The sequence below is a fragment of the Chenopodium album genome, chromosome 8 (assembly GCF_948465745.1).
Source record: "Chenopodium album chromosome 8, dcCheAlbu1.1, whole genome shotgun sequence".
Classification (NCBI taxonomy): Eukaryota; Viridiplantae; Streptophyta; class Magnoliopsida; order Caryophyllales; family Amaranthaceae; genus Chenopodium; species Chenopodium album.
This window is the reverse complement of record NC_137841.1, coordinates 26,456,738-26,468,364: the sequence shown is the minus strand read 5'-3', so window position 1 is coordinate 26,468,364 and position 11,627 is coordinate 26,456,738. Positions and strand designations below refer to the sequence as shown.

Here is an 11,627-nt window from a genome sequence, read left to right as displayed (position 1 = left end):
AAATTTTAGCAATATAGCATTAAAAATATTACTATAGTGAATATAAGAACTAAAGTAAAGGAAGATTAAGTAACCTACATGATATAAACATGAATCAATGAAACATTAGCCCACGATCCTCTTAGAAATTCACGTACATCGGTAGCGGTTACCCAAATCTGTTTGTCGCTATCAAAATTAAACATTGAGGCCTTTAAAAGTACCGATGTTGTATCATACTTTGCATCATCAGAATTCATTAACCAATACAACAACTCACACCCCTCGCCAAAAGTATCGACAATTTTATCTTCAAGTGGTAGGAATTTTGTGGGTTTGATGGTAGATTGCCTTGATTTCACACCACAACTATCGTCCCCTTCTTTGCTTTGGCGAGATCTATGCTTCTTTTTGGGCGATGGTGAAACCTTTACAAATAGGTGAATATTAGTCTAGATAAAGTATACAAAAATGATGGGATTTAATGTTAATAGTAGGAGAATATACCTCTTCTTCAAAAAAAACCATGTCTATGGGCCATAGTACAAAGGAAGACTTGGCTTTTCCCAACTTAGTCACACCATCGGGAGACGGTACCGGTATATCGAGGAGGGCACAGTCGGGATAAGGGTTGTCCACACTAACCCTGTAATGATCAGGTAACATCTTCAGGTTGTGCGTAACATCACCGGTAACAGGATATACCGTTCCATCTGCCACAACCACTAAATTTTGATTGTACTCATCTTTCAATGCTAGGCGACATTTAGTGGCTACCTACATATTACAAAAAACTCGATCAATATTATACATGTTAACCATGTAAAGTCATATCTTTAGTATTAGTTAAAGACATATACCTCTATTACACGAGGGCTTTGTGTTGCCTCCATGTTCGTCATCACTTGCATTCCTTGAAATGCCTCCACGTCACCGGTCATCTGTGGTAGTAAATTGGCGAGATAAGCTTTCACCTCCATTGCCACCCGTTGTTCCAACCTCTCTTTGATCCTCTCTTCGATCCTCTCTTGAAGCTTCTCTTCAACCTTTTCTTCTAGCCTCGCCTCAAATTCTTGAGTTAGGGTAGCTTTCATTGATTCTAACTCTTCTAATGAGCATCCACCTTGGCCGGATGATTTACCCTTTTTGTATCCCTTCCCAAATACTTGTGTGTGACTAACTCCAACCCCACACCTTCCTAGTGCTTTTACATGCCCGCGGTGATCCCTTTTTCCTAAAGCCTTGTCGAGGGCATCCATACCAATAACATCACTTGAATTGTTTCCTTCATCATTCTTTTGCAAGTTTTCCAACTATTAAAAATAAAAACATATATAAGATATGGCAGAACAAGAACCTGAATTGAAAAAAAATGATATCCATAAATAGACTTGTAGCCTACAACATATATAAAAACATATATAATCATTCTTGTGTGATTAAAGAATGCAATAAGCTCCTAATCCAAAATTTTGATTGCAACAGTAGGTTGAATGTACATCAACCAAAATCAAAACACACCTAATATAGGATGAAACTGAAATTTCAGAACTGATCAGAACTGAAAATTCAGAACTGATCAGAACTGAAATTTCAGAACTGATCGGAATTGATCGGAACTGAAATTTCAGAACTGATCAGAAATGAAATTTCAGAACTGATCGGAACTGAAATTTCAGTGATCGGAACTAATCGGAACTGAAATTTCAAAACTGATCGGAACTGAAATTTCAGAACTGATCGAAAGTCATCGGAACTGAAATTTCAGAACTGATCGGAATTGATCAGAAATGAAATTTCAGAACTGATCGGAACTGAAATTTCAGTGATCGGAACTGATTAGAACTGAAATTTCAGAACTGATCGGAACTGAAATTTCAGAACTGATCGAAAGTCATCGGAACTGAAATTTCAGAACTGATCGGAAGTGATCAGAACTGAAATTTCAGAACTGATCGAAACTGAAATTTCAGTGATCGGAACTGATCAGAACTGAAATTTCAGAACTGATCAGAACAGAAATTTCAGAACTGATTGAAAGTCATCGGAACTGAAATTTCAGAACTGATCGGAAGTGATCAGAACTGAAATTTCAGAATTGATCGGAACTGAAATTTCAGTGATCGGAACTGATCAGAACTGAAATTTCAGAACTGATCGGAACTGAAATTTCAGAACTGATCCAAAGTCATCGGAACTGAAATTTCAGAACTGATCGGAATTGATCGGAACTGAAATTTCAGAACTGATTGGAACTGAAATTTCAGAACTGATCGGAACTGAAATTTCAGTGATCGGAACTGATCAGAATTGAAATTATACTGAACAAAACATATCTATAATTATGGGGGAGGGAAAAAAAATCATACTACAAAATTCTAGTGAGCAAAAAGTTAACTCACTCCTGATCAACTTAAACAGTTTAAAGTTTATTTATACCAAAATCAGAGAAAAAATAGCAGAAGTCCATCACTGAAGGATGATAAATTCTGTCGAAAGCAGATAATATATGAAATTGGTTTTGAGGAAAGTTCTTAACTTCTGGAAGGTTTAGATGATAAGTAAATAGCAATACCATACAAAAACTGAAAGTTCTGAAGAGGAACAAGGATTTCATTTCCTAAAACGGAATATATGTTGATTTATATCAGTAATATGAATTTTGAAACACATTCATTGGATATAAAGTCCAAATAGGTTTTAAACAAAATGGATAAAAACCAATATGGACCCTGCCATCGTTAGGGTCTGCAAGGGTCACAATCCAAATTAAACTAGCAGAGAATTATTTCGAAATTGGATTTTCAGTCAGTAATAAATGGAGAAAATATTTGTTATCCTGATTAAGTTCAGATGTTTCTCATGGCACTGAAATTTCAGAACTAATCGGAATTGATCAAACTACTTTAGTCGATTCTTATGATTTCAATCATTATTCTAAGGCAACTAATTGAGATGGTGAAGGGGTCACAACGGTCACAGCACAACTAATCAGAACTGAAATTTCAGAACTGATCGGAACTGTTCAGAACTGATCATAACTGAAATTTCAGAACTGATCAGAACTGATCGGAACTGATCAGAACTGAAATTTCAGAACTGATCGGAACTAATCAGAATTGATCAGAACTGAAATTTCAGAACTGATCGGAACTAATCATAACTGATCAGAACTGAAATTTCAAAAATGATCGGAACTGAAATTTCAAAACTGATCGGAACTGATCAAAACTAATCGGAACTGATCAGAACTGTAATTTCAGCTCAAAAGTATATACAAGTAACTGAAAAAAAAAAAAAAAACTATACTTGGTTACTTAGAACAACACTTACAATAGCATTGGCTATTTGCTGGGTTTCGGCATTCTTCGGGTCTATAGCCCACGATCCATCTGCATTACGAGTTTGACGGGCCAAAATCCAATAAAGAGACTGATTTTTAAGCTTTTTACTCATTACACAGCTTGTTGTGGACTCTGTGGTGCTTGAGATTGAAGATTCTGCTGGAATTCTATTGGTCTTACTCCAATTAACTCGAGCCCTCTCATAACTCTTGGAGCCTAGACGGTGGCGATGCTTATTATTCTTTGCATTTTCCTTGCCTTTTTCACTCAGAGCCTATTACAAAATGGAAAGCTATTGTAAGTAGTATTGTAGTTGAAATAAAGTATATATGTGAAAAATACTTTCATAATATCTTACACACCTTAAATTCATCCGTATTACAATATGTCTCAAACTCTTTCCACTGCTCTTCTGTGATGTAACCTTCATAAAGCTCCCAGGGCTTAATGTTTGCACTTGGTGAGTCAGGCGAAGGTGCAGTTTCCTTAGTAATGAATCGTGAAACTAACCAAGACTTGTGCTTCCTAAATCTAGCACCAACAGCTTCGTGGAACTTCTTCTCTTTACTACCCTTGGGATCATCAATGTGGAACTTCCGCTACAAAATTAGAGAATGTTAATATTCATAATTATTTATAAGTATCGTTAAATTTAGAGCAATAAACCATATTTATATCGTAATTACCTTACTCTCCTCCCACAAGTTTTGCTTTTGAACTTTATCATACTTCGGATATCCCTTCACATTAATGTTAACTCTTTGAGCACAATTACCAATTTGCTTCCCATAAGCAGATTCCCACTTTCCAATAGGCATGTCAAACTCATCAAATTCGAGGAACATGGGTGTAATTGTTTGGACTGATTTGGACGGGCCTCGTCCCTTTTTTGTAGAAGATTTTACTTGGGAAGTGGAGGCATCCATGTCACCAGATTGTTCCTGTCCATCATGATCATCTCTGTTTTCTTCCATTGTAGTATGCCTACACCTACACAAAGAATGAAATTAACAAGAATAGAATCAAAATCATAACAATAAAATCATATTAACGTAAATACTATACAATAAAGAAATTAATGATTTAGATATATACCAATTTAATAAATTCAATATTAATTGCAAAAAAAATACTATTGTTAAAGGAATACAATAACACAAACCTTGGTTTTAGGTATAGGAACCACTAACCCTTCCTCACGATCATACTCTACATCACCAACAATATCTTCCCCTTCTTGTAGAGGTTGCACTCCCATTGTTATAGGCGGGATGTCATCAAATTGGTCATACTCTTCTTCATCCACAACATCTTCCACACCCACAATTTTTCTCTTGCCTTCAACTACAACACGCCATTGCGGATCTATATTATCCTTGATGTAGAATACTTGTTTCGATTGTGAGGCTAATACAAAAGGCTCTTCACCATCAGTATAACGACTAGAGTCAACCAAGGTGAATCCAAATAACTCATCGGTTTTCATACCACGACGGTTATCAGCCCATGTGCAACGAAATAAAGGAATTGTGAAATCAACATAATCCAACTCCCAGATTTCTTGAATGACACCGTAATATGCCTGTGTAGCTTCAACTGGCCTTGTATCCCTAGAACTTGAGTATTCAGTAGAAGATGCAACCACGAAAACACCACTATTTTGTTGCACACTTTTTTCATCTTGACGACAAGTGGAAAAAGTAAATCCATTGATATCGTAACCCTCATAAGTATACACAAGTGGTTGTGGACCTCGTGAAAGCCACTTGATCGTTTCAGAAACATTCTCATCTCTACTCAATTCAAGCTTCACTTGGCCTTCAAACCACTCAACAAAGTGGCGATTATGCTCCTGCATCAACGCATAGGAGCTGATCCTGGGATTGTGAATTTTCAACTCACGAAGATGTTTTTCAATATATGGATGAACTGCAGATAGGTTTTGTAGCACAAATCGGTTGGCTTTCTTATATCAATCAAGTGGAGGTTTAACCAATTTTCGACCTACTGTACCCTTTCCTTGAAGTCTTCCCTCGTGACGAGAAGTCGGAATCCCAATTTCTTTAGCCTTAGCTAAAAACACTGAACAATAGTTCCCTGCTTCCTCTGCTATGAACCCTTTCACGATGCTCCCTTCAGGATTTGCTCTGTTCTTTGCCTTATCTGCCAAAGTACCCATTTGCCTCTCATAAGGGTACATCCAACGCATAAATACAGGACCGCACTCCTTTATCTCACGAGGCAAGTGCATAACAAGGTGAGTCATTATGTCAAAAAAGGAAGGAGGAAAATACATCTCGAATTTGCATAATGTTTCAACAATATCATATTCCATATCGTCGAGTGTTTTTGGATCTATCACCTTACTGCAAATTGCATTGAAAAACAAGCAAAGCTTCACAATAGCATGCCTAACATGTTTTGGCAAAAGGCCTCGGAGTGCAATTGGCATGAACACTTGCATCATCACATGACAATCATGGGACTTCATACCAACAACTTTCCTATCAGTAGTAGAAACAAAACGCCTTAAGTTCGACGAATACCCTGTCGGCACCTTGATTCCTTTCAAACACTCACAAAAGATCCTTTTTTCTTCTCTAGACAATGTATAACACGCATGGGGCAAAAATGCTTTTTTCGTTGCTTCATTTTCCTCAGCCCATAACTTAGGTCGAATTTTGGCTTCCTTCATGTCTCTACGCACATTAACACCATCCTTTGTCTTTCCTTTGATATTCAACAAAGTCCCAATTAGTGCCTCACAAACATTTTTTTCAATGTGCATAACATCAAGACAATGTCGAACCGACAAGTGCTTCCAATAAGGCAGATCCCACAACTTAGACAATGTCAATGGCTCACGACTCACTCCCTTCTTAACATGCCCGTCGAATTGTTGTCTCATCTTCCTGTATGGGTGATTTCGACGAAGTGATCGTCTGGTATGCATGTACACATTCTTCCCCCAATGCTTCAAGCGTGTAATTTGCATGTCATCCTCACAAATAGGGCATGGTTTTTGTCCTCTGACTTTGTACCCTGACAAATTTCCATATGCAGGAAAGTCATTAATAGTACAAAACACCATGGCTCTTAATCTGAAATTTGTACCCGAAAGAGCATCAAATGTCACAACACCTTCATTCCACAACAGTTTTAAATCGTCAATAAGGGGCTCCAAATAAACATCTATCTCATGGCCAGGTTGTTTAGGACCTGGGATTAGAAGTGATAACATGATGTACTTGCGCTTCATGCACAACCAAGGAGGTAGATTATATATTGACAGAAGAACAGGTCATGTACTATGTTGACTACTAAGAGTGCTAAATGGATTCATCCCATCCGTACTTAATGCCAGTCTTATGTTCCTCGGCTCCTTCTCGAATTCCGGAAATGTCTTGTCAATGTGTTTCCATTGCAACGAATCAGCTGGGTGTCTGATCAACCCATCCTTCTTCCTCTCATTTTCATGCCAAACCAACTTCTTTGCTTCATCCTTAATTGAGAGCAGGCGCTTCAACCTTGGTATTATAGGAAGATACCATACTACCTTAGCTGGTGGCCACTTCAAGGGATCCTTATTTAAGCCCTCTCGTTTGTATCGTGACACACCACACTTTGGGCAAGCATCCAATTTTTCATTCTCCTTTCGATATAGCACACAATCATTAGGACATGCATGGATCTTGGTGTACTCTAAACCCAATGGACACATCAACTTCTTCGGATAGTAAGTCGACTTAGGAATGTCATTTCCTTCTGGAAACATATCAGAGAGGGTTTCCAACAACAAAGTGAAACTAGTGTTGGTCCACCCGCTCTTTGCTTTCAAGTTATATAAAGTTAAAATCCCAAAAAGCTTGGAATACTTAGAACAACCAGGATACAACGGTGTCTCAGCTGCTTTCGACACATTCTCATATATATGAGAATCTTCATTAACATGATCGCCTAACCCGTCTATCATCTCTTCTATCCTGTCTTCCTCAACATCATCATTAAAACCCACTTCATTATCATCAAAACCATTCGGCTCTCTCTCATCAGCTTCATTGTCATTAATAGAAGAATTATCCGCGGGAGGAAATTTTTCACCATGCCAATACCAAACACTGTAGTCTGGCATAAACCCACGAATAATCAAATGGTCCTCTATTTTCTTAATGTCTTCCCACCTCTTCACATTGTTACAATCACGACAAGGGCAGAAAATAGGTCTTGCTTTGGTTAGCCTTTGTTCAACGAGTGTACTCCATTGGTGTTGCACTGCGATTCTACAAAACTCTTTGACCCCGGCTAAGTATTCAGGTGTGGTTCGAGAACCACTATACATCCAACGACGGTCCATTTCTAAAAATGTATGATTAAAACCCTAGAAACAAATTATATTCAACATCACATATCAACACATTCCAAATGCATGATTCCAAAGGTCCTTATCGCTCCAACCTAACCCATCCTTGGAAGTGTATTCTCACTAGCAAATGGTTGACCATTTTTCGGCCCTAAGGAAATTTCGGCAGCATTTCCCTATGGTTCTCAAAGTACACGATGTAATTAATTTCTTAATTACATATGTACCCCGAGAACACATTAGGGAATGCTAACACAAAATTACCTTTACTTCCGAAAAACAAGCAACCATTTACATCCTAAGTGAGAATACAATTCCAAGAACAGTCCCAAACGGGGACTATTCAAGATTTACTCCTACTGAGTAAATCTTGAACGGGTATCTAGGCATATGAAAATATAATGCATAATAAATATTAACACATTTGAATTGGCAGAAAATTGGAAGAAAATTAAACAAAAATCATAAGACAGAAACTCTCAATGCAATGTACTAATTAAACAAAAAAAACAAGCTACAAAACAATTAATTACTCATACCAAATTGTCAGATTTAAGCCGAATCAAAACACCATCTTGAAATGAGGACGGAGCTGCTTTAATGGAGTTGAGGGAGCTAAGGACCGAGCTGCTCCTGAAACATCAGATTCAAGTCACTCCCATTTCCCACCAAAATCAAAATATCAAATTAAATAGAAGTAAGTTTCCATTTCCAAACAAATGGCCAGGAATATCACTGTAGTAAGACTTTTAAACTTAGGGTCAGATAACAATTTTGTAAAGGTTTTTATTTTGATAACATTCAAAAGTTATTTGAAATATGAACTTTTAAACTTTTGTTCCTCTTATAGTGATTAAAAGAGTTAATATTTTCTCCATTAAATTTTGTGTTCAACGGATGTTTAAGAATACATATATATATAGAGGGAAGTTCTATCAACTTGAGCTACCCCTCACTCTCGGATGTTTAACGATATTAATGTATGTATATCATATCAAATAATTATTGGGTAACTTTTAATCAATTTTAGAGTAACATTAAATTGAACAACTAACATTATAATGTAAGACATGAGATAAGTTTTATGTTGATAATACAAATACCTTTTCATCGTATTGTGATTGGTTTTTTTACTCATTTTAAAGGATTAACCTTATTGATAAACTATATAGTGAGATAGTTTCATGAGAAATGAGTAATTTAAATATCATAATAAGTAACAACTTATTATTATTATTTTATTGACAAAAAGATACTATCACAGAAATGGGGGAATGAGTATCGAACCCCCAACCACTTGAGGGCATCCCTCAATCTCTTATGTCCTCTACTTGTTCATTTCAATGTGGAAGTGAAAAGACTGAAAACATGGATAACCATAGGTTGACTACTTGAGCTACAAGCAAACTTAAATCTATACTAATTTTGCCAGTTGTATTGTACTAGTCAAATAAGCCAACCTTCCATATAAAACTATAAACATGCAATCTAGTGAATCTACATTACATTCCTAATCTAAAATCAGTTGAATAAACAAAATAATTAGCAATTTTATAAAGAAAATCTGATTGTCTGACTTGTTTTTGGAGTTTTTGGCGTAGTCATTTATATCTTCAAATGCATGCTTGCCCTGACACATCAATGATAAAGGTCAGTAGGAAAGGCAGGAATGCACAAAGTGCTATATAAGACATAGCAGTTAGTCGGCAAGAAGCAAACACAGATATTTCAGCAACTTAACACCATTTTAATTTGAGGATAAAACACAAGGGGAAAATTGGTGACAACAATGCCATAGCTCAACACCTAGCTCAATAAAGCGATTTTTTGCCAACTCTATGATTGTACAAAACAAGGTCTTGCAGTCACATAATGCAATAAAAGTGTTTCCATCACGATATGTCTAAGCAATGTCAATTCAATTCCGAAATCCTAAAGATGCAACATATTGATCCAAGTAACAATTAGTTCAAAAACATAAGTTCCTTTCTGTAAAAACACACACATACTCATAAGCACTACAAAGGCTGGCATTATTCCCCAATATTTTTTATATAAGCCCACCATTGAAGGAAATATCTTTTATTATTATTTATTTTTTTTCAAAACTTCCTTTCCACTTGTGCACCTCAATAATTGTTGAATCAATATAGTAGGCAGCCTCATCCTTGACTTGGTTGCAATTTCCACTATATAATTTTTCATATAAACTGAATTTATCATAGAAAATGTAGCATTACAGCATATATTCTCAGATAGCAGGTAACTTTCTCCAAAAACAAGTCAGAAAATCTGATTGCTAAATATACAAAAACTATAATTTAGAGCTAAAACAACTGAACACTTAACCTAGAAAACAAGCTAAATATACAATAGTTTTCAGCACACAGCTTATAAAAGGCCGACATGCCGAATGCACAAAAACATATGTATTATCCAATATACTACATGCAAGTATCACTTAAAGTTGAAGCGGAAAATAAAATCTGAGAAAGAAAATAAGATCACTAATCTGTGAAAGGCAATCATATCGTATCCACACTAAAGTGAATCCACAAGTTGTGCTCATCTGCTCACAAATTCTTGCAGCCATTACAAGCAAGGGATAACAGTGAGGAAAATGTAATGAACTAACAATGAGAAATAGGAACAGCAAGCAATCACGCTATACAATTGCAAAGAGAGACCAAGGCCGCAATTTAATTAGACCACAAAATATACAACTACCTCTTGATCAAAGCGAGAATCTTTTTGTGCCCAGTGGTAATCACATCCAAAGCTTATCATGCGCAGGGCAACTGCAAATAAACGGATTCACGATGTAAGGGGGGATCCAGAAAGATAGTAATAATTTGGGGAAAAAAATCAATCAATTAATTCATACTTAGCTCAAAATTCAAAGGCTTTTAAACTAAAACATAATAAAACCCAAAACAAATGGAAAATAGTAAAATCAATCAATTAATTTGGGGAAAAAAAAAGATAAAACCTATAATTCAGTAATTGCAATTAAGCAAACTGAAACAAGGGTTACGAAATTGGGGGAGGACAGAGAAAGAGTACGCTTTAATGGAGAACTATGAGCGCTTCAATGGAGAACTCAGACAGCGCTTCAATGGAGAAATCATACAGCACTTCAATGGAGAACTCGGAGTGCGCTTCACTAATGGAGAACTCGGAGTGCGCTTCAATGGAGAACTCGGAGTGTGCTTCAATGGAGAACTCGGAGTGCGCTTCAATGGAGAACTCGGAGTGCGCTTCAATAATGGAGAACTCGGAGTGCGCTTCAATAATGGAGAACTCAAAGTGCGCTTCAATGGAGGAGAAGAGTGAGAATGAGAGGAGCAAAACGCGCGGGAGCTGCTTCAATATTGGAGAGAGAAAGAGGAATTTTTTTGACAGAGGGAGTGAGAAAGGGGAAAGTGAAAATTTAGGGCTTACTTTAAAACTTTATTCGTAACGGACACCCTATGTTAGTTACAAATAACAAGGTCAAAATTTTGTTGACTTTTCTATTTGTAACGGCAATATTTGTTGGTTACGATTAGTTACTTAATCGTAACGGGCAGAATAATGCCTGTTACAAATAACAACTTATTCGTAACGGGCACCAATATGTCCGTTACGAATAACAACTTTTTCGTAACGGGCACCAATTTGTCCGTTACGAATAACCCTTTTCCTGCCCATTTCACAACTTTTTTGTAACGGACATTGAATTTGCCCGTTACGAACGACTTAATTGTAACGGAAAATCATATGTCCGTTACGAATAGCTTGTTACAAATAAGATTTTTTCCACTAGTGTATTTTAATCCAGCCAGGTTGTACTATGGGGACCATACCTTATGGTAGTCTCAAGGGGTGCAGCAGGGTGATCCCCTTGGTCCTTTGCTTTTTTCTTTGGTTTTACAACCCCTGGTGTGTAAAATCAGAGAGACTTT

The 11,627-nt window shown here is 36.7% G+C and overlaps 1 long non-coding RNA gene across 1 annotated transcript; it reads right to left on the bottom strand.

Moving 5' to 3' along the window:
* Positions 1-490: 490 nt before the first annotated feature.
* On the bottom strand, positions 491-11,087 carry LOC145555973 (uncharacterized). The gene is made up of 4 exons (XR_014091648.1): positions 10,747-11,087; positions 10,411-10,481; positions 840-892; positions 491-756 (listed from the first exon to the last, which is right to left on the bottom strand). It is a non-coding gene; the product is annotated as an uncharacterized LOC145555973 (long non-coding RNA).
* Positions 11,088-11,627: the final 540 nt, after the last annotated feature.